We start from the raw sequence: 24,779 nt of genomic DNA on the forward strand, positions 1-24,779 counted from the left end.
TGGCTTCCATCTTGTCAGCATCTGACTTGAAGAACGTGGAGCAATTTCTCTTTATTGCCATCCATTTTCTTTCCCTTTTTAAGTTGAATATTTTACTTATTTTAGTTTTCATTTAGTTTCAAAAGGATTTTCCTCATCACTGATTTAATGGAATCCCATAGTTCTGACATTTAGGTTTTCTCCCCCCAGAAATTATTTTTTTAATATAATTTATTGTCAAATTGGTTTCCATACAACACCTGGTGCTCATCCCAACAGGTGCCCTCCTCAATGCCCATCACCCACTTTCTCCTCTCCCCTACTCTCCATCCACCCTCAGTTTGTTCTCAGTATTTAAGTCTCTTATGGTTTGCCTCCTCCCTCTCTGTAACTATTTTCCCCCTTCCCATCCCGTCTTCTGTTAAGTTTCTCAGGATCCACATATGAGTGAAAACATATGGTATCCTTTCTCTGCCTGACTTAATTCACTTAGCATAATACCCCCAGTTCCATCCACATTGCTGCAAATTACCAGATTTCATTCTTTCTCATTGCCAAGTAGAATTCCATTGTATATATAAACCACATCTTCTTTATCCATTCGTCAGTGGATGGACATTTAGGCTCTTTTCATAATTTGGCTATTGTTGAAAGTGCTGCTATAAACATTGGGGTACAAGTGCCCCTATGCATCGGCACTCCTGTATCCCTTGGGTAAATTCTCAGCAGTGCTATTGCTGGGTCATAGGGTAGATCTATTTTTAACTTTTTGAGGGACCTCCACACTGTTTTCCAGAGCAGCTGCACCAGTTTGCATTCCCACCAACAGTGCAAGAGGGTTCCCGTTTCTCCACATCCTCTCCAGCGTCTATAGTCTCCTGATTTGTTCATTTTAGCCACTCTGACTGGCGTGAGGTGGTATCTTAATGTGGTTTTAATTTGTGTTTCCCTGATGAGTGATGTTGAGCATCTTTTCATGTGTCTATTGGCCATCTGGATGTCTTCAATAGAAAAACATCCATTCTTTTCTTCCCATTTCTTCACTGGATTATTTGTTTTTCGGGTGTGGAGTTTGGTGAGTTCATTATAGATTTTGGATACTAGCCCTTTATCCAATGTGCCATTTGCAAATACCGTTTCCCATGCCGTTGGTTGCCTTTTAGTTTTTGTTAATTGTTTGCCGTGCAGAAGCTTTTTATCTTGATGAAGTCCCAATAGTTCATTTTTTTCTTTTAATTCACTTGCCTTTGGAGATGTGTCGAGTAAGAAATTGCTGCGGCTGAAGTCAGAGGTTTTTTTCCTTGCTTTCTCCTCTAGGGTTTTGATGGTTTCCTGTCTCACGTTCAGGTCCTTTATCCATTTTGAGTTTATTTTTTTAAATAGTGTTAGAAAGTGGTCTAGTTTCATTCTTCTGCATGTTGCTGTCCAGTTCTCCCAGCACCATTTGTTAAAGAGACTGTCTTTTTTCCATTGGATATTCTTTCCTGCTTTGTCAAAGATTAGTTGGCCATACATTTGTGGGTCCAATTCTGGGTTCTTTATTCTATTCCATTGGTCTATGTGTCTGTTTTATGCCAATACCATGCTGTCTTGTTGATTACAACTTTGTAGTACAGGCTAAAGCCTGGGATTGTGATGCTTCCCTCTAGTTTTCTTCTTCAATATTACCTTGGCTATTTGGAGTCTTTTGTGGTTCCATACAAATTTTAGGATTGTCTGTTCTAGCTTTGAGAAGAATACTGGTGCAATTTTGATTGGGATTGCATTGAATGTGTAGATTGCTTTGCATAGTATTGACATTTTAACAATATTTATTCTTCCAATCCGTGAGCATGGAATGTTTTTCCATTTCTTTGTGTCTTCTTCAATTTCCTTCATAAGCTTTCTATAGTTTTCAGCATGAAGATCTTTTACATCTTTGGTTGGGTTTATTCCTAGCTATTTTATGGTTCTTGGTGCAATTGTGAATGGGATCCGTTTCTTTATTTCTCTTTCTGTTGCTTCATTATTGGTGTATAAAAATGCAACTGATTTCTGTACATTGATTTTGTACCCTGCGACTGTGCTGAATTCATGTATCAGTTCTAGCAGACTTTGGTGGAGTCTGTCACATTTTCCATGTAGAGTATCATGTCGTCTGCGAAAAGTGAGAGTTTGACTTCATCTTTGCCAATTTTGATGCCTTTGATTTCATTTTGTTGTCTGATTGCTGATGCTAGGACTTCCAACACTATGTTAAACAGTGGTGAGAGTGGACATCCCTGTTGTGCTCCTGATCTCAGGGGGAAAGCTGTCAATGTTTCCCCATTGAGGATGATATTAGCTGTTGGCTTTTCATAAATGGCTTTTATGATGTTTAAGTATGTTCCTTCTATCCCAACTTTCTTGAGGGTTTTTATTAAGAAACGATCCTTTATTTTGTCAAATGATTTTTCTGCATCTATTGACAGGATCATATGGTTCTTTTCTTTTCTTTTATTAATGTGATGTATCACATTGATTACTTTGTGAATATTGAACCAACCCTGCAGCTCAGGAATGAATCCCACTTGATCATGGTGAATTATTCTTTTTATATGCTGTTGAATTTGATCTGCTAGAGATTGTTTAATAAAGATAAAAGCAGAAAGTAATTATGTATAAAATAACAGAGTTCATTAATGATGGTTCTCAAAGTAAATAATAATAAAAAAAGACAGTCCTCTAGCTTGTCTAATCATGATTTGGCACAAATGCCAAAGAAATAAAAGAGATAAGTAACCAGTAAAACAGGGTATTCAAGTAAATATGGGGATACTCTCATAACTGGGTACAGATAAATTTGATAAATGATTACTTTCCTAGGAAAATAGAATTTACTGAAATTCATCCTATTAGAGGTAGAAAGTGAAAAAAAATTCCACAGAAGGAATAGAGAAAGTTCTCAAAGGATCAACTCCCATGAAAAAGCAGTTGGCTCAGATGCTCTCAGGTGGAAAGTACCAAATCTTCTAAAGGCCAGATAATCCCTAATGTTAGGTAAACTTCCAAAATGTAGAAAAATAAAGGGAAGTTTAGTTTTCTTTTTATGAAGCAAGTATGGCAATGATACCTAAATCTGATAATTTGCAAAAAAAACCAAAACCCACATATGGCTATTGCTGCCGAAGTCCTAAACAAAACATTAGCAAACAATTTATAGCGCATTTTAAGCATGACTGATACAAAAATGGTTCAGTATTAGGAAATGTGTTGATATAACCCACACAGTGATAGCTCTAAGAACAAACATCATGATTATCTCCATTGATGATGAAAGGGCCTTTGGCAAAATTCCACACCCATTTCTGATTTTGTAAAAAGTAAAATCTAGCATCTTGTTTCATGGGGAAACACTGTAAGTGTTCTCATCAAGGGAAAGTAAGCAGAAGGTCAAGGAAAAAGACAGGATCCCTACTACCTCCGTTACATTTTAACATTGTGTTGGTGTAAAGAGCAAAACAATTAGACCAAAGGGGCACCTGGGTGGCTCAGTAGGTTAAGTGCCTGACTTGATCTCAGCTCAGGTCATGACTTCCTGGTTCATGAGCACTTTCAGGCTCTTTGCTGACAGCAAGAAGCCGGCTTGGGGTTCTCTCTCTTCCTTTCTCTCTGCCCCTCCCCGGCTTGTGTGCAAGCTCTCTCTGTCAAAATAAATACAAATTTACAAAAAACAAAACAAAAACAAAACAGATGAAAGAAAACAGGGAAATCAAGATTGCAAAGGAAGAGACAGCTATATAGAGATGAACTGAACATTTAGGTGGAAAACAGGAAAATCAAAATTAAAACTAATACAGCAGAGTAATAAGATAAAAATTGACCTACAAAGCAATAGGTTTCACATACACAATTACCATTGACTGGTGCAATACAAACAATATCAAAAAGAAATAATAACAAATGTACAAAACCTGTAATGAGGAAAACCTTAAAATACACACAAAAATGCAAAATTAGACTTGAACTAACGGAAACCTCTCTTATCCTTCGATAGGTAAACCCAACATTTTAAAGATGCCAGTCCTTCCTAAGTTAACACATAAATTTAACATGACCCCAATCAAAAAATCAGCACATGCTTTTATTTTTTGTTTCTTTTCCTAGAGCTAGGCAAGTTACTTTTAAAGTTCATGCGGATAAATAATTCAGAACAGACAGGAATATCCCCCAAAAGAGCAATAGATTATGCTAGCCATATGAGCTGTTAAAACATAATATAAAACCTCTATAATTAAAGCAATGTGTATTGGTTAATGAATGGACAGACCACTGGAACAGAAAGACTGGAAGTAGGCCCAAACATATGAAATGTTAGTATATGATTTCAGTGGCGTCTCTAATCACTGAGGAAAAAGATGATGTTTTAAATAAATAGAGTTGGATCTCTGGATATCCATTTGGAAGCAAAACACCCCTTTTATATATATATATATATATATATATATATATATATATATACACACACACACACACACATAGATACATATATATTATAAATATAAATATATAATATATAAACTATAAATATATATAAACTATATAAAAATATATATTATTTTATATATAATATAAAAATCCCTTGTTATATATATTATATAATAACATATATTATATATAAATGTTTTATAATATTTACATATATTTATGTAATATATGTTATATACTATATATATAAACTCCAAATAGACCAAAGATATAAATGTGCAGAATGAAAACATATAAATACCATATAAAACCTGGGTAAATGTTCTCATAATCTGGAATTGAGGAAAGCCTTTGTAACTGTATCTCAAAATCCAGACACGGTAAAAAGGAAAGACTGATACATTTTGACTCTATACAAAAACAGATAACTTTTGCATGGCAAACAAAACACCAAAAACAATGTTAAAAGACAAATGACAAACTGGAAGAACATATTTGCAACTCATAACACAGACGAGGGGCATATTTTCACAAAATATAAAGAACTGTTTATAGAGACCTAGTTATGCCACTTTTTTTAATTATTGTTTTTTTAATTTTTATTTTTAGAGAGAGAAAGCATAAGCGAGGGAGAGGGGCAGAAGGGAAGAGAGAGTAAGCCGATTCCACACTCAGTGTAGGGCCAAACATAGGGCTTACTCGATCCCATGACCCTGGGATCATGACCTGAGCCAAAATCCAAAGTCAGATGCTTAACTTGCTGAGCCACCCAGGCACCCCTTGATCAAAGAGATAAAAAGATGAAAATCGTTGGTGCTCATTAGTTCCAGCAGTGGCACTCTGACAGAACTGTTGAGTAGTTTCTATTATCTATTTTACACCCTCAGAGTTGCTCTTTTCGAAGCATAGGGTTTCAGGATTCCTTTCATCTTCTAATCCCCATCACCTTATCTCCTTACGGTAAATTTCCCTCTTGTTTAATTCAGCCAGCCAGAGTTTTGGTGCTTGCAACCAAAATACCCTGACTGATACATATGCTCCTGACTGTTAATGAGCTTGTAATTGGAATAGGGGAGGAAAAGGCAAGATAAGAAAATTATGGCCCTTATCTATTATGATTTCTTTTAATTCTTATTTATCAGCTTAGGCCATTCATTTATTCATTCAAGAAATATTTATTGAGATAAATGCATCCCAGGCACTATGCCAGGGAAACAATGGTGAGAAAAATCAGGTATAATTCCAGCTTTCATGGAGTTTATAGTACAATGAGGGAAATTAATATTAATAAAATAATACCTCAATAATTAAGAAGTCCCAACTATTACAGTATGATAAATGAGAGGAATATAGTACTATAGGAGCAAATCAAGGGGACATTTGATTCACAGCTATTGTTTAATATAATACTGGAGGCCTTGGTCAAAGCTATAAAATAAGAAAATAAGAGATATCAAGAGTGGAAAGGAAACATCATTATTTGCAGGCCATCTACATGTAGATCACTCATATAAAAAGGGAAAAAGCAAAATAAAAAGATTCATTGACATAAACAAGGTCAACGAAAGTTTGCCAGAGACAAAGAGAACCTTAAAAATCAGTAGCATTTTTCTAAAATAGCAATAACCAGTAAGAAAAATATAATACAGAACAACAATGCAACAACAAGAATAAAAATGTTTCTGTAAATTAATTTATCAAAAAATGCACAGACTTCAATAAAGGGAAAATTAAAACTGTATTAAGGGAAAGAATTTAATATTTAAATAAATGAGAAAACAGTCCAGCATTCTGGATGTGATAGCTTAACATTGTAAAGGTGGTGATTGTTGCCCATCAGCTAGTACCAGTGACCACAAACCACCGAGGAGAAAACATGAACCCCAATCCTGGTAATTTAATAAATCTGGAAAGTTAAATTTTAATATAAATTATAGTAGTGATATGAGGAAGAAGATTCGAAATCAGTCCCTGAAAGTATATAAAAGTATGGTAACGAGAAAAAGTATTGTGAAATATTGATGTGCTCTCTATCTTTATTTTTAATATCTCAATGCATATCTCAAAGAATTCCAAAACATTTCCCTTGCTTTCCTTTGTCCAACTTTGGACTTGTCTGTGGATCAACTTATTGACTCCGAAGTGTGAAGTTCCTAGTGATTTCACGAATTCCTCATTAATGTATTAAACTTCTGAACTCTCTTCATAAATCTGTGTTCATCAGTCATTGTTGGGGTACACAATTGTTCTTCCTTAAATTTAATTTTTTGGGAATTGGTTACATATTCACATGGTACAGAATTCCAATAACACAAGATACATCCAATTAACGTGAAGATCTCCGTCCTGTCTGTCTGCCATTTAGCCAGTTCCCCTCCCTAGGGTCAACCAACGTTATCAGTTGAATTTCTTTTTCTCCTCTTTTTTGAGAAAGATAGTGGCAATCCACACATTCTCTTATTCACTGTTTTTCCCCCCCATTTAATATATATCTTGGAGATGATTCCATGTCCATATATAAAAATCTTCCTTGTTTTTTATTAATGCATATTGTTTCACTGTATACAAATATATTTTTTTGATTTTTTTTAAATTTTATTTTTTATTTTTTAAAATTTACATCGAAATTAGTTAGCATATAGTGAAACCATGATTTCAGGAGTAGATTCCTTAATGCCCCTTACCCATTTAGCCCATCCCCCCTTCCACAACCCCTCCAGTAACCCTCATTTTGTTCTCCATATTTATGAGTCTCTTCTGTTTTGTCCCCCTCCCTGTTTTTATATTATTTTTGTTTCCCTTCCCTTATGTTCATCTATTTTGTCTCCTGAAGTCCTCATATGAGTGAAGTCAATGATTTTTAGCATAATACTCTCCAGTTCCATCCATGTAGTTGCAAATGGCAAGATTTCATTCTTTTTGATTGCTGAGTAATACTCCATTGTATGTATATACCACATTTTCTTTATCCATTCATCCATCGATGGACATTTGGGCTCTTTCCATACTTCGGCTATTGTTGATGGTGCTGCTATAAACATTGGGGTGCATGTGTCCCTTCGAAACAGCATACCTGTATCCCGTGGATAAATGGCTAGTACTTCAATTGCTGGGTCCTAGGGTAGTTCTATTTTTAGTTTTTTGAGGAAACTCCATACTGTTTTCCAGAATGGCTGCACCAGCTTGCATTCCCAAAAAATATCTTTTAAAAAAATTTTTAATGATTATTTATTCTTTGAGAAAGAGAGAGAGAGCACGAGCAGGGGAGGGGCAGAGAGAGGGAGCCACAAAATCTCAAGCAGGCTCCAGGCTCTGAGCTGTCAGCACAGAGCCCGACGCGGGGCTTGAACTCACAAACTGGGAGATCATGACCTGAACCTAAGTCAGACACTTAACCAACTGAGCCACCCAGGTGCCCTTAAAAATATCTTAATTTGTTAAACCAATCCCTTCTGATGAACATTAGGTTGTTTGTGATCCTTTGATCCAGGATCACCTAGGTGGTTAGAAAGTTGCCATTTACCCTAGAAAGTCCATTTATATGCCCCATTCTGATCTTCACGCTCTCTCTTCCTCCAAAAGTATCCATTATCCTGTCTTTTATAGCAATCACTTTTCTTGTGTTTCATTATAGCTTTTCACTTGTGGGCAATCCTAGACTCTATAGTTTAGTCTTATCCTTTTAAAAAATTACAATGTCTTTAAAGGATCTTTTAATCTTCAGGATGCCCCTCCTGAAGGGCATTTATTTTCTTTTCTTTACACCTTTTTAGATTATGACCTCAGGACTTTTGATATGCAGCTTTCCACAGTTTAGATTTTGCTTTTGGTGGAGTTGAACACATTCCTCTATCCTCTGTATTTCCTGCAAACTGGCAGCTGGAGCCAGATGCTTTATCAGACTTAGATAAAATCCCTCTGAAAAGACTATAGGTGGTGCTATGTTCCTTCATCAGGAGGCACACGATGTCTAGTTTTCTTTCTTTTTGTAATATTAGCAGCTTTTGATGCCCAGGGTCTAGAACGATTAGTTTACTGAGAGTTGCAAAATAATGATACTCTTTTCATTTTAAGTTTTTTATTTATTTTGAGGAGGGGGTGTATGAGCAGGGAGGGGGCAGAGAGAAATGAAGAAAGAGAGAATCCCAAGCAGGCTCCGTTCCATCAGCATACGGAACCCGACGTGGGGCTCAGTCTCATGAACTGTGAGATCATGACCAGAGCTAAAATCAATAGTCAGATGCTCAACTGACTGAGCCAACCCACACACCCCCAAAATAATGATATTCTAATTCAATAACTCATTTTTCATTTATTATTTGAGATACTGTATATACACTTGTAAGATGGAGTATTTTTATAAGAATTCTGTTTTTATAGTCAATAACCAGTAGTGCAATTTTATGTGGGAAATATAGGATAAATATTTGATTCTTTCTCTTGCAAGTTTTCAGATAGTGAATTGAATCCCTATTACAATCCAAAACTGGCTAATCAGTTTTTATTTTTTTTAATAATTAGCAACCTATGGATTTAAACATATTTGAAGAGTTTCAATCAGTCCCACTTTGGCCTTTTAAAGCTAACAGTGTTCTATTTTGTTCAGTAGAAACCCCTTCACGTTGGTTTCTGAATAATTTTCACATGACCCTAGTAGCTTCCTTTATCTGGTGTGAGAATATATTCTTGATTGTACTTTTTTTCTGCCCCAGGCATGGAATGAAGCATTTCCCCCTGAAAGTCCTTGTTTCTCTTAGTGAGACATGATATTTCAAAACCAAAACCTGGGTACAAGGACTGCTAATTGCTGCTGGATTGGTCATTGTTTCTAGACTTCTTCAGTGGACAGAGTTAGGAAAAATATACACACACAGACACGTAAACAACCCCCCCCCCCCAACACACACACCCCAAAATACTTCATGAGTTCATACTGAAATTTCCAATTAAAATGCAGGACTACAGGCTGTTTTACCCAACCTCTTCTATATTACATTGATATCTCCTATCTTTTATACTGGAAATTTTGATTTCAAGGACCTAAGGTACAGTAGAATTATAATCTCCTATAATCACTCATTTACTTTGATCTCTAATACACACACACCTCAGAGTAATACAAGTACTCAGAATAGTCAGTTTTTTGCATATATGTGATTTTCTCCCCATTTTGGTTTTTGACAATTGATGTGGTGAATTTTAAGTCTCTCCTCTTACAATTTTTCTCTATTTCTCCCATCTGTATTTTGTCCCCCTTTTCTTCCTTTTCTGGTTTCTTTTAGATGAATTGAATATTTTTAATGATTTGATTTTAACTCCTCGGCTGGGTTATTAGCCATCAACTTTGTTGTTATTTTAGTGGATGCTTTAGGGTTTCTAGTATACATCTTTGTTGGGGAAGGTCATCGAAAAGACCTGACCGCCAGTTGACCTGTGAGCTGGACCCAGGTGATTGGAAGTGCCTCACCTCCTCCTGTGTCCTTGGAATGTGGGTTTGCTTGCTTTTCCCACACCCAGTGGCTGCTCCAAGGACATAGATTTGAGATAATGATATGGTGTTGAGAATACCTGTACAGTATAAGTGACTATACCCAGGGAAGGCCTCCCTCCATATAAATTTTTAATACGTGGCAGGCAGATTCCGGGATCCCCTGGCCTTGCAGCAGCCCCAAGGTAAGCCTTATACGTAAGTTCCCTTTGCTTATCAAAACTGCCACATAACAACCTGGAATGGCCTCTTCCTTTGCTCTCTCCCTGCCCTCTGCATTTGGGGGCTAATTTCAGGTTACACCTGGAATGCTCCCCAGAGGGTTGTGAACCAACAATTTTTTAAGTTATGACAGCATACCTTCAGGTGGTAGTATACCACTGCACGAATAGTGTAAGAAGCATACAATCATATACTCACATGGCTTCCTCTTCAGCCTTTATGCCATTTCACCATATGTTTTATTTTTGTGTATGTTACAAACTCCACAGTATATTATTTTGATTTTTATTTAAACAGTGACTTATATTTTATTTTATTTTATTTTTAAATTTTTTTTTAACGTTTATTTATTTTTGAGACAGAGAGAGAGCATGAATGGGGGAGGGTCAGAGAGAGGGAGACACAGAATCTGAAACAGGCTCCAGGCTCTGAGCTGTCAGCACAGAGCCCGACGCGGGGCTCGAACTCACGGACCGCGAGATCATGACCTGAGCTGAAGTCGGCCACTTAACCGACTGAGCCACCCAGGCGCCCCAACAGTGACTTATATTTTAAAGGGGTCGAAATAATCAGAAGAGTACTTGTATATTTATTCATGTCATTACCATGTTTAAAATACATTTATGTATTTATTTTTTTTTAATTTTTTTAACGTTTATTTATTTTTGAGACAGAGAGAGACAGAGCATGAATGGGGGAGGGTCAGAGAGAGAGGGAGACACAGAATCCGAAACAGGATCCAGGCTCTGAGCGGTCAGCACAGAGCCCGACGCGGGGCTCGAACTCATGGACCGTGAGATCATGACCTGAGCTGAAGTTGGAGGCCTAATCGACTGAGCCACCCAGGCACCCCTATTTTTTAAAGTTTATTTATTTTTTTAGTAATCTCTGTGCCCAATGTAGGCCTTGAACTCAAGTCTCTGAGATCAAGAGTTACACGCTATTCAGGGTGAGCCAGCCAGGGGCCCCCTGTTGTTACTATTTTTGATATTCTTTCTTCCCTTGTACCAGATTTCCTGGTATAGCTTTCTTCTGCCTCAAGGACCTCATTTAACATTTCTTATAGTGCAGGTCCTAGGAGGTAATTAATTCTTTCAGTTTTTGTATAGCCAAAACACACACACACACACACACACACACACACACACACACACACACACCCCTTTATTTTGCTTTCAATATTGAGAGAGATTTTCACTGGGGATAGAATTCTAGGCTTAAAGGTGTTTGTTTTTGTTTTTATTTTGTGCTTGAGTACTTTATTTTTATTTATTTATTTTTAATTCTTTATTTTCAATTTTTATTTATTTTGAGAGAGAGGCAGACAGGCAGAGAGAGAGAGAGAGAGGGAGAGAGCAAGAGAGAATCCCAAGCAGGCTCTGCACCGGCAGCGTGGATCCCAGCGTGGGGCTTGACCTCATGAACCATGATATCATGACTTGAGCTGAAACCAAGATTCAGATGCTTCACTGACTGAGCTACCCAGGCGCCCCTGTGGTTGAGTACTTTAACACGTTACTTTACTGTTTCTTTTTCCCATTGTTACTGACAAGAAATTGGGATCATTCTTATCTTGGTTCTTCTGTGTAATGAGTTTTTTGGGTTTTGTTTTTTTTTTTCCTCTGACTGCCTTTAGTATTTTCTCCTTCTCCTGGATCTGAGCAATTTGGTTATGATGGGCCTAGGGGTAGTTTTCTTCTTGTTTCTGTTCCTGGGGTTAGCTGAGCTTTTGAATCTGTGGCTTTATAATTTCCATCAAATTTGGAAACATTTTGGCTATTATTATTTTTCCAACTATTTTCTCTGTCTCCATTATCTGTCCTCTCGGGGACTTCAATTACCAATATATTAGGCACTTGAAGTTATTGCATAACTTGCTTGATACTCTGTTCATTTTTAGAGATTCTTTTTTTTCTCTGTGCTTCACTTCGGCTAGTTTCTGTCATTATGTCTTCAACATTTCTATTGGTACGTCAAGGACATTCTTTTCTTGTGCAATGCCAAATCTGTCACTAATCCCATCAATATATTTTTCATCTCTGATATTGTAGTTTCATCTCTAGAAGTTTCACTGGGGTCTTTTTTATCCTTCCACGTCTCTTCTTAACTGTCTTGAACATACATAGTATTTTAAAAGTAACTGTTTTTTTTAATTTTTTTTAACGTTTTATTTATTTTTGAGACAGGGAGAGACAGAGCATGAACAGGGGAGGGTCAGAGAGAGGGAGACACAGAATCTGAAACATGCTCCACGCTCTGAGCTGTCAGCACAGAGCCTGACGCGGGGCTCGAACTCACGGACCGCGAGATCATGACCTGAGCCGAAGTCGGCCGCTTAACCGACTGAGCCACCCAGGCGCCCCAAAAGTAACTGTTTTAATATCTTTGTTTGCTAATTCTAACACATGTCAGTTCTGGGTTGGTTTTAATTGATTGAGTTTTCTTTTCCTTTTCACTATTGGTTATCTTTTTGCTCCTTTGCATGGCTGGTAATTTTCAATCAGACGTGAGACATTGTGAATTTTACTTTATTGGGTGCTGGATATTTTTGTTTCCCTATAAATATTCTTGGACTTTGTTTTGGGACTCAGCTAAGTTACTTGATGCTTTTAGGTCTTGCTTTCAAGATTTGTTAGGCAGTATCAGAGATGTGTTAGTGTAAGGGCTAATTTTTTTCTCCCAATACTGAGACAAGAGCCTTCTGAGTTCTCTACTCAATATCCTATGAATCAGGAGGTTTTTCAGCCTGACTGGTGGGAACAGGCACTATTTCTGGTCCTGTGTGACCCCAGGTATACTTCCTCTAATTCCTGCCAGTGCTTTTTTCTCTAACCTCAGATTATTTTCTCACACATTTGCTCTGATTGTTTCTCTGCTGAATTCTCAAGGATGACTCTGTAGGTCTTCAGAGTTTTTACTCTGTGAAGCTCTCTCCTTTCCAGCACTCTGCTTACCTCAATCTACTAGAATCTCAGCTTGTCTTTTCAGTGCAAGAAGTCTGGGTTCTGCCTGGGCTCCTCGTTTCCTACACTGAGGCCTTGAAATTCTCCTGCGACAGGAAGCTGTGGCAACCAGAGGGCTCACCTTGCCTGTTTCCCATCTTTCAGGGATTACTGTGCATTGCTTGAGGCACAGTATCTTGAAAACCATTGTTTCATATATTTTGTCTATTTTTGTGTATTTTTGTGCATTTTGTGTATTTTTTGGCTATGTTTTCGTTTGTGTATTTTTTGTTTCAGCTAAGAAACAGGTATTCTGGTGCTCTGCCTTTCTTAAAGTGGAATTCTTTACTCGTACAATTTTGTTTCCATTCCTCTTGGTATCTCCTCAGTGTGAGGCTCTGTGTTGGAGTGGAAGTCTGGTTGTTCAATTTCCAGAGCTCACAGAGGCTCAGGCTATTCCAGGCCCTTTGGGTTTTACTATGGATCCCTTGCCCTCACCCACTACTACACTGGATGAAGCCCTCCCAGTCTCAGTGCTGCTGCACATCCCAGCAAATATCTGGTGGATACTTTGAGTTTCTCCCGCTCTCGGACCTGGTTGCTTCTCTCTGCTTTCTCCAGCAAAAAAACTGAGACCGTGGAGTTCTTGGGGCTGTTGGTGGATTGTTGCCATCCACTTATATTTTGAGATTTATGGGGATACCTTCTCACCTAGTTGTGTTGTAAATGTTACATGTGGGATTTTGGTTTAACAATTTAGTTGTTCCTTCTGCTTTTATGTGGGGATTTGAGAGATTCAAAAATTATGCTGCTGTTGCCATTTTTCCAGAGTCCTGCTGAAATTTCTTGAGACATTTATGTTCTTACCACATCATGGATTTCCTTTAGACTATCATTTCCACTAATAGTTTGTCTTTTTTCCTCCTATATAATTTAAATTCTTCTTCAGTTTTTCCCCTGGAAAGCTGTGGCTGTATCTTTCTTTTTCTCCATCTCCTCTTCCTTCTCTTCCTTTTCCTTTAAAAATTTTCCCAAGAATATGTGCCATCCAGCCACAACTTTTGACCTGTTTTTTATCTTTCCATTTCTATCGTACTGTTCTAGGGACAAGCATTTAGTCATCGCTTCTCTGGTCATTCTGTCCTGTCAGTGCAACTGCTCCAAAGGCATGTGGGAAAATCAGAGAAGGGAGTGGGTCCTTCAATACCTACCACAGATTAAGACCTACCTAAAAAGCCAATGGAATTTAAGAAGTACAGATATCCCCGGGGCGCCTGGGTGGCTCACTCGGTTAAGCGGCCGACTTCTGCTCAGGTCATGATCTCGCGGTCTGTGAGTTCGAGCCCCGCGTCGGGCTCTGTGCTGACGGCTCAGAGCCTGGAGCCTGTTTCAGATTCTGTGTCTCCCTCTCTCTGACCCTCCCCCGTTCATGCTCTGTCTCTCTCTGTCTCAAAAATAAATAAACGTTAAAAAAATTAAAAAAAAAAAAAGAAGTACAGATACAGGAACAGAACAATAGACCACTGGAACAAAAGAGAAAACTCAGAGTCAGAAATATGGGGGCATCCATATGGTAACTTGCTATATGATAGTGTTGATATGACAACACCATGACAAAAGCATGAACAGTGTTGCAGATGATGTTGGGGAAACTGGTTCACTACAAGGAGAAAAAGAAAAATCATTCTTCACATCTCACCATGAACAAAGAAATGGATGAATAAACTTAATGTGAGCTATGAAAGTCTAAGGAGAAAGAGAAAAAAGATGTAGGAGAATATCTTTGTGACTAAGGAATGAGGAGAGTCTTCTTCGATAGGATCTCCCAAACACAAATCATTCAACAGAAGAACTGTTGTATTTATTGCGTCAAACCGAGAATATTTGTTAGACAGAAGATACCAAAGACAAAATAATCCAGAGGACATATTGGGAAAAGAAAGTTGCAGTGTTTAAAACCAACATGAGACTAATATCTAGATTCTATAAGGAATTTATGGATTTTACAAGAAAAAGGCAGAGAACCCAACAGTAAAATGAGCAAAGCACATGAAAAAGCAACTTACAGAAGAGGAAAACAAATAGCTAACATATGTGAAGAAATTCTCAACTCATCAGTTATCAGAGAAGTGCAAACTAAAGCAACAGTGAGATACCCCCCAGGAACACTGGTGAACTGCGGACAGTCTAGTGATTGGTCACTAGCCCAATACTGGCATGCTAGGCACATGAATGAAATGACTATGGTGGCAAACATAGAGGTCCTGTATTCGTCCAACGGCATTGACCCCCACTTCCCAAGACTGATCTAGCTACTGCTGTCTCTGTTTGTTCAACTTGTCAGCAACAGAGATCAACACTGAGTTCTTGATATGGCACTATTTCTTGAGGAGACCAACTGGCTGTTTGGTGCCCAGTTGGTTGATTATATCAGGCCCCTTGCATTGGACAAGCCAATGGTTCGTCCCCACAGGAACGACTATTCCAGATAGGAGTTTGCCTTTCTTGCCTGCAAATCTTCAGTTATAGCACTATCTGGGGTTATGGAATGCCTCATCCACAAGCATGGAATCTCACACACCACAGCTTTTGACCAGGGGACTCACTTTACAGTGAAGGAGGTGTCGGAGTTGGTCCATCACCATAGGATCTATTGGTTGTATCACATATTGCACCATCCTGAGGGAGATTTGTGGAAGAGTCTTCCAAAGGCACAGATGAAATGCTAGCCTGGAAAAACATGGAGAGAATGAGGTGCCATCCTTCAAAACACAGTATAATTATATCAGTCAGAAACCAGTATATGGTGCTCTGTTCTGAAGAGGAAGAGTCCATGGATCTATGAATCAAGAGGTGTATATAGGAGTGGCTCCACTGGTCACCATTCCTAATGGCCTGTCAGAGGGTTTTGTGCTGTCATTGCAACTTTGGGCTCTTCAATGTTGGAGGTTCTGATCCCAGATAGGACAGGTTCTTGCCAGATGATACTGCAAGGGTGTCATTGAATTACAGACTGCTGCAAGGCGCTGGGCTTCCTGTGCCCAGGGACCAGCAACTTAAAAGGAACAGTTATGTTGGTGGAGATAATTGACCCTGACAAGCAGGAGGAGGTCAGGCTGCTTTTACACACTAGCAGCAGGAAGGAATATGGTATGTATGGAAAGTAAGAGATCCGCTTTGGGGCCTCCTGGTCCTCTTTTGCCCCGTTGTAACTGTGAACAGACATGTGCTGCAACCTTGAACTGAGAAAGGATATGACTATCAAGGATTCAGGCACTACAGAATCATGAGTTGCCCAACAAGCTAAGCTACCAAGATGTGACAAGATGATGTTTGAGGGTGAAGGGAATTCAGAATGGATGTTGGAGGAAGGAGTGGACACGTTGTAGCCTTGAGGTCAACGACAGTGACAGGGGCTGTAGTTCATCTCTCTAACCTCTTTGTTATTAGTTCCTCCCCACCCCCGGGAAGAGAGGCCTGTGGGAACCATGGAAGCACTGCTCCCCGAAACTATGTGGAGAAGTAGATCTGTGCAGCTCATGGGGTGCACTGTGGCAGCCATGAGGATGTGCCTCACAGACTTCCAACCAGAGGAAGTATAACTGACCAAAGGCCCAGCTCTTGCTCTGTGAAATGCACTGCTGAGTTGTGTCCAGGCCACTTTTGCCATGGGCTTCCAGTGACTGATGTCACAAGAATCCTGAAATAGACTCATTCCTGGGAGACATAGCTCTCCTCTAATGGCTGAGTGCTCTGAGGATTCCCTGATGACACTAGTGAACCTGCCAAAGACAAGGACAGCCGTCAGCCTAGGACACTTCCACCCAAGCTTTTCAGACTCCTACTGGGATTTTTTCAGCTTTCCAGCCTCACACAGTTCCCTTCCTATTTTCTCTCACACAGACACATACACTAATAACTTCTTGTACAATTAATCTTGTCCTGGTATCTGCTCCTTGGAGGACTTACATAGCTTGTACAAGAGAGGGTAAGCAAGGGAAGAGTTAAGAATGACCCCTTGCTTTCCTAACTTGAGTACTGGTCACATGGTGGTACTGTTAGGCACTGAGAAAAGGGAAACCAGGGGGTCTCCATTTAAAGACAGAAGGTATATCAAGAGGACAAACAAGAGGTATGGGGGGGTGCCTGGGTGGCTCAGTTGGTTAAGTGTCTGATTCTTGATTTTGGCTCAGATCATGATCTCATGGTTCCTGGGATCGAGCTCCATGCCAAGCTACTTGGAATTCTCTCTCTCCCTCTCCTGCTGTCCTTCCCCACTCATGCTCTCTTTTTCTCTCTCTCTCTCAAAATAAATAAGTAAATATTAAAAAAAAAAAACAAAAGAGCTGTGTGGAAGGACAAAAGGAAGGGAAAGCAGAAACGTCTCAGGCAAGGAGGACAATTTCACCCATTATGGGTTTCTGTTGCAAATGAAGTTGTCCTTTCCCCATTGGAGGCCTGGTTTCAATTCTTCAAATCTTAAGAGAAGTTCCAACCTCACTTATGGCTCAAAAACAGATTCTCATGAAAATATATGGAAGGGAATCAGAGAGAAGCTTACTCTGAGGTTTCTGTCTCAGGTAAGCTGCTGTAACAAAATACTGTGCACTGGTAACCTAATCAGAAGACGTTTACTGTTCACAGTTCTGGACACTGCGAAATCCAAGATCAAGGTGCAGGTTAGGTTCCTGGTGAGGATCCTCTTTCTGGTTTATATATATCCTGCCTTCTTACCATGTCCTCATATGGTTTTTCCTTGGTGCAAGCTCATGGAGAGAGAGAGATCTCATCTTCCTCTCTTAAAGGATGCCAACTTCTTAACCTCATTTAAACCCAATTCCCTCTGAAAGGCCCCGCCTCCAAGTACCATCACAGGGGGATTAAGACTGTATCATATGAATTTTAGTGGTGGTGGGTGGGGGCACAAACATTCAGTCCAGAACAGTTTCTTTCAGCCATATTGGGAAATGCTGATTCTCATGGCCACTCAGTCTTCATAGAGTTCCCGTGCCATGTGAACACTGGGCATAGATGGCTCCCAAGTCATTACAGGAAGAAGAAACAAAATACTGACTTAGTGTAATATCAAAATGCCTTCAGTCCTCCACTCTCAGACTGGTCCACTGTTTTCTGCAGGCTTCTTGCAGACTCAGATTCTTTAGCTTGAAATTGTTTCACTGAGAACAATTATTTTATCTCCTTTCCCTGCCTTCATCCCTACCCTTTCTTTTAATTGCAAATAAGTTTTAAAAGGGGGGAAATTACATGTGCAAATACAGTCATTTCCTGAAGGAGCCCAGAAACACATTCTTGATGGCCAAGTAAGGTTTTGTAAACAGAAGCATGTTTAGTACGACTGAGTAGAGAACAAAAAGCATTATCTCCAGAAACACAAAGCTAGAACAATTTTCTTAAAAATGCAGAATGGTTTAAAATATCGCGATGAGACAAAGGGAACTTCTCTGGCACGGACTCACCGATTTTTTAATAAAAAAATTTGTTTTCAAGACTTAATATTGATAATATCGCTCCTTAATGTGCTTCGGTTGTTCTCCTATGGGTTCCCAAGAGGTGGGCTATAGATTATTTCTCTCTCTTCTGTGCACTGGCTCTGTCCAGCTATTGCCTCACTATTCATGTAAACCCAACACTCCAGTCTTTGTTCCAGTCTCACAACAGTGGTGAAAGGAATTAGCACTGTTGATAAGATAGGACTGTGTGTATTAGTTTTGTCCTCTTGAGAACTGAATGCTTTAACACATTTATCAGTCTCCCTTGCTTAACAAATAAGTTAAAAACCGGAACTGTGGTCTCCAAAGTTCCAAAGTAAATAGGACAAGTATTGTGGGCTTGAGTATTTCCTTCTTACAGTAAATCAGAGTTGAAAGAAGCTACAGAATTGAGAAGTGTGCTTTTCACGTGTAATTCAATTCAACAAACATTGATTGTTAAAAATTCCTTTAACTTTTCCTTCTCAATACAGTGAGTCCTTTATGGCAGAGGGAGTTTAGGCCCAAACATTGAACTATTTACAGTTGAAGTTATCAGAAGTTATCCATAAGGCTAGAAAGCTGGGGAAAGTTCTGCTACAGTTCTGTGGTTTTTTTTCCTTGTACTACATTTTATTTTATTTTATTTTTTGGTGCTAGTTCCAAACATCCAAAGAACAGCATTGTAAAATGCAAAGAACTCTGGATTCAGAGTCCCCCCACCCCCCATCCTGCTCATTTATTTGGGTCTACACCAATCCACATTTCCTAAGGTCTTATTACTTAGCAGCAAACACCAGGCTTCATAGCCCATGGGACTGACCAAGTCTGGCTTACATTGCAACGGAGAAAATGAAAGCATCTCTCACAAGTGGTAGAAATTCCTAGGAAAGTAGACGCTATTTGGATACACATGTGGCTGTCACCTGTGTGTTCAGACGCATCCACTCTTCAAAGATAAATAGCTCTTTGTACATGTCTACTCAGATATCTATACTGGGGTCCCCAGGGGCTGCTTGGCTGGCTGGAGAAGGCCTGAGATTGTGTGGTGAAGATATTTGGAGGGATTTTGAACTGAGGTAATGTCACAGAGGGTCAAAGAACAGAGACATGTAGGTGACTTGTAGGAGAAGCTATGGATAAATAGCATCCAGGGTAAAGCTACTGATATGAGCTATGGCCCCAGGCTTCAGGCGTTCCTGAAGTCCATCCTTGGAGCCTCTAGGGATCTGTGGAGTCTGGTTGGGAGCTGCAGCTGGGGCACCTGACCACAAACACAGAAGGTTAGTGTGGCACAGGCCAGACACGGCAGAAAGGGGAACAGGAGGAAGGAAAGGCAGTTCTGCTCAAAAAGGAAGAGAGAAGACTGAAGGGAAGGATATGGGGGCTCTGGGAGGTTTCTGGTAGAGTGACTCAGGTGACAGGAGGCCTCCTCAGAAAGGCTTAGAAAGGACCTCAGGCTGTGGCTCTAAAAGGCCCCAGGTCCCAGTGACTGACTGCTGGTTTCTGCACGTGCTTTCTCCCCCTCACACGGGCTGAGGCTTTCCTTCTTAAATGTTTACTGGGAAATAGATTTCATTCATCTGCGACCAACAACTTAGTATTTGTCATCAGGGAGTCCAAATACCATCCACAGTAATAGTGTTCTATTTTTCCCTTCTTTACCATGGTGGAAAGTGCAAGTTGCTTCGTTGCCTTACAGAGAGCCCTTTCATCCTCACCCTGAGCCTGAGGTCATTTATTTTCCACACCGCATGAGAGAGATGAGGCTCCAGGCAGAGCTGGGACTTCCTGGTGCACTAAGCCTGGGGCAGGTAGAGGCATGACTCCAAGCTCAGTGCTCTGTCCATCATAACCTCTACTTGGTTCTTGGTCAGACAGGTCCTACTTTTCATGCTTAGGATTTCAGTGCATCACCAAGGCTCACTTTCATCTTTGTGACAAAGACTACCAGCTACTTCCTGCTCTCTGTCTCAACCAGTTGTTCAGTGATTTTGGTCACTGTGCAAGCAGTCAGAAGGCACTCGGGTATGTGAGTACCTGAGATACAGACACTAGAAATGTATCACTCCCCCCAAATGGAGCCCTCTACTCACTCCAGAGTGGGGAGCAGGAGCTCTGCTCTGGCCTGCCTTTTGTAAGGAAAGAAAACCAATCTATCCAATGCTAGGGAACCCTGGAAACAGGCCAAGCCACCCTGAACCAAGAATTGATGAGGTCTGGAGAATAAACTCAGTTCCAAAGGAAGAAGGTGTGCATGGAGACCTAGAAAGCTGTCCTGGGGAGCTGGGGACACACAGAAAACCAGAAGCCATAGACGAGTGGGACAGCTTTACCTTCCTGGATGTAGGACCTGAGTCAGAATCCAAAGCCTGCTCTGGAGGGGACCTCTCTGTTCACACTAGAGCATCCAGGGGGAACTGAGGATACCTGTTGATGGCTGAGAGAAGGTTCTGAGCTGAGGATATGTGACTCCCTCAGCAGAGGATGGCTCCAAAAAGGATTACTAGGTGCTCATGCCAGGGGCGTTGGGAAGCAGACAGCAGGAGAGGGACGGGATCATGGAAGACGTGGGGACTGCTGCATCCAGGGAGGGTGATAAAGCTGATCTCCTGAGACTGCCAGGAGTTCACATACCACAAGGGGAACCTCAGGGCAAAAGCATCCTTCCTGAACTGACTTAACTGAAACTGGGAATCAATTCCCATTCCAGATCACCAGGTCCTTGGACTACTGGGATTTGTCCATTGCTTATTTGTGGTGATGGCTTTCCTTTTCTTTTAATCAAACCTTGTGTTTGCATGGTTAGAATCAGTTTACAGGGGTGTCTAGTGAAGAAACCTTCCCAAGTCTCTGCCCATGATTTCGATTGAAGCAGACTGCCCAGACACATGCTCTGCCAGTTCCAGGGTTGTGCTGTATGTTTCTTCCAGGTGAAATGGCTGCCTTATAACCCTCCTGATAGATCAATAAGTAGGCAGGATTAGTGTGTGGGTCACCTGATAGATTGCAAAAACCCCTTATGTTCCCTAAGTCTCTGCATTTGGGGGAACTTAGTAAAGGGATGAGCTTCTGGAATTTTTGCGTTTGGTGTTGATCTTCTGCCAATGATTGACTTCCCCATTGTTGAATTGGTTGAGGAGGTGGTGATTTATCAGAAAGCATAGCAGGAAAAATTTGTTGTCATTGCTAAGACCTCAGGTGTTGGCTCATTGCAAGTTCCTGGATTAAAGGTAATAAAATAAAGGAAATTTTCAACTTTTAATGTTTGTAGGTCCTGCTCCTGGGCTCCCAGGGAAGCTATACTTTAACATTTACTAAGGTCAAAATGACTTGGCAAAATCTCAGGGTATGGGCTTCATTTCTGCCCTGAGCACACAATGTACATCTGATTTGTTTAAAAATAATCAAAAAGGAGCATTCCAAACATAAAGATAAGGAAAAGAAAAAAAAACCCTCCCTGGTTCCCATAAGATTAAAGTCATACAGCCCTGCATATGCTAGAAGGTTAGAATATGGTCTGCAACTTTCTGAAATGTCTTTTGTCTAATCATTTGTAACTTTTTAATGTAGAAGATGTACATGATCCTGTCCCAAATGTGCCTGTGCCAGAGCACTATCTTCTTTGTGAAGATTGTATATCCTGGGCAGCTGTCCTAACTTTGGCTCAAATAAAACTCTTTCTCTTCTTTTAGAAATTCTTTTTTTTTTTTAATTTTTTTTAACGTTTATTTATTTTTGAGACAGAGAGAGACAAAGCATGAACGGGGGAGGGTCAGAGAGAGGGAGATACAGAATCTGAAACAGGCTCCAGGCTCTGAGCTGTCAGCACAGAGCCCGACGAGGGGCTCAAACTCATGGACCGCGAGATCATGACCTGAGCAGAAGTCGGCTGCTTAACCGACTGAGCCACCCAGGCGCCCCTCTTCTTTTAGAAATTCTAAAAGGTTTGTCCAATTTGCATCAACATTTTTTGGCGTAGTCAGCAGGATATCAGAGCAACCCTTGTGAGATCACCTGGAGGTCCCCTGGAACTTGGCCCTCTACCAGCACGGGCCCTTTGTGCCTCTCCAAGTTCTCAGCACCTCGCATGTGTATTGGGTGAGTTATGGTATCCGGACCTCCGCAACTGGAGTTAATGGTACTGAATTTTATTTGAGCTGTTTGTTTGAGATGTTGAGCTAATGTTGTCCAGGCAGGAGTAACCTAGAGGGGTCAGAGTCAATGGGTTGGTTATTTTAATTTGGCAGTATGCTACTTGATGTTATTAATATAAGGCTTGAGTAAATTTTTCTGGCTAGAAATATGAGAGACTGAATCACTCAGCTCCAAAGAGAAGGGAACCCTTGCTTTTTCAGGCCAAATGGTGCTTTCAGGTGGTTGCAAGCCTAGCAGAAGTGTCTGATGACCCTTCTATGTACAACATGCATGGAGCCTCTACTGGCAAGTGCTTACTTAAAATATGGAAAATTTTAACTAAGGATAACCTGAGTCTCAGATGGCCCAAATGGGATTCTTTGGACATGTCTGAATTAGTTTTTTTGGGCACACAGTTAGAGAAAGCCGGTTGGAAGACTAAACAACCAGATGCTAGAAAGCCATTTGGTTCAATCAGGGAAGCCCCCAATTTTGTGAGGAATCAATGATCATAGAGGTACTCTGGGCTTCATTAGGTTTAGTTATTGCTGCTGCTTTGGGTATATTTGGACAAAACTGGCTGTGTTCTAATTGGCAAATGGAAAATGACTAATTAATGCCACCTTGTGATTAGATTTGTTTTATAAAAGAGGACTAAGAAACTTAGTTTTCACTGGAGACTGAAGATTTTAAGAATTAAAATTCTGATAAATGTGATTGAGACTTGAAAATGATACAAAAGTAACTCTGAATGTAGGAAAATGAGAAATTTATAAGAAAGGTATAAGGAATGAGGATACATTTTTGTTGAGGGAAAAAAAGTAATTTTGCTCTGAAATGAGGCTGGTTATTTAGAGGGGAAACTTAGGACAAATCAAAATGAAAAAAAGAAAATTATAAAAGGTTTGTGAAGGAGAATCTTCGGAAAAGAATTTTACATGTGGTCAGGACCACATGGAATGAATGAATTTTAAAAGTACACTAGCATAAACAAATAAATACATAAATAAATAAATACATACTAGTACAAGATTGGAATTTGTTTTTTCTCTCTGTTAAAAAGACTAAGTTTTCTTGGATTGGTGGCCTGTTCTTGATAAGAAATTATCAGCAAAGTTTTTCTCTTTATCTGCCCAGAAAAAACAAAGTTCTATGTTCTGTCTTCATTAGTTTTTTTTAATTTTTGACTAAGAAATTTAAAACTTCTCAATATTAAAAGAGCTAAATTTTGATAACAACTGTGTAATCTGTATTTGCTTTTAGAATCTCTTATGGCCACTTATGTTAAACAGATTAATTAAGGTTTAAGTTTTGTAATGATCTCTAATCCTGTTTAAGAAAATGCTTTAGAACCTTCTGAGGTTTTTAACAAACTTTCCCCCAAATACAAATTCTAGATGAAGTCTTTTTGACTAGTTAGGCTTATTTGGTTTGTTAAGTTACATGGGAAGTATTGTCAAACAAATGATGATAAACTGTCTTAGGTTATATCATGTGGGTAAATGCTGTTGCATTATATAAAATTCCTAAAGTTAAAAAAAAATTTGTTTATGTTTTTATTTTATTTTTGAGAGAGAGACAGAGTGTGAGCTGGGGAGGGGCAGAGAGAGAGGGAAATGGAATCTGAAGCAGGCTCCAGGCTCTGAGCTGTCAGTGTAGAGCCGGATGCGGGGCTTGAACTCAGACTGAGATCATGACCTGAGCTGAAGTTGGATGCCCAACTGACTAAGCCACCTAAAATTCCTAAAGTTTTACTATGTCCTGGTATAATGTCATCATTTGATATTTTACTGATTTAAATGTTGTGTGTCACAAAAATAACCACATTTCCTTGTCAACTACATTTTAGGGCACTGTTGTCAGACTTTTAACCATGGCCATTTTTTGAGTCTTTTGTCATTGCAGTTATGCTCTTGCAAATGTGTTTTAGCTTCAAAGAGATTCACAAAAAGGACTTTTGATGAGCACAGGATTCCGATATCTTTAAGATCATAAAACTAAACTGGGTAAGAATTTTCAGAACTAATGGAAAAACTGCATTCAGACAGAACAAGAATTAATAACATGAGACAAAGT

At 39.6% G+C, this 24,779-nt stretch overlaps 1 long non-coding RNA gene across 1 annotated transcript in view; it reads right to left on the bottom strand.

Annotated features, from left to right (window-relative positions):
• The window catches only part of LOC132683136 (uncharacterized), a 48,070-nt gene that overhangs the window by 1,375 nt on the left and 21,916 nt on the right, over nt 1-24,779 (bottom strand). The gene's annotated exons all lie outside the window — the stretch shown is intronic.

The sequence above is a fragment of the Panthera onca genome, chromosome C2 (genome assembly GCF_046562875.1).
Source record: "Panthera onca isolate mPanOnc1 chromosome C2, mPanOnc1 haplotype 2, whole genome shotgun sequence".
NCBI classification, from domain to species: domain Eukaryota; kingdom Metazoa; phylum Chordata; class Mammalia; order Carnivora; family Felidae; genus Panthera; species Panthera onca.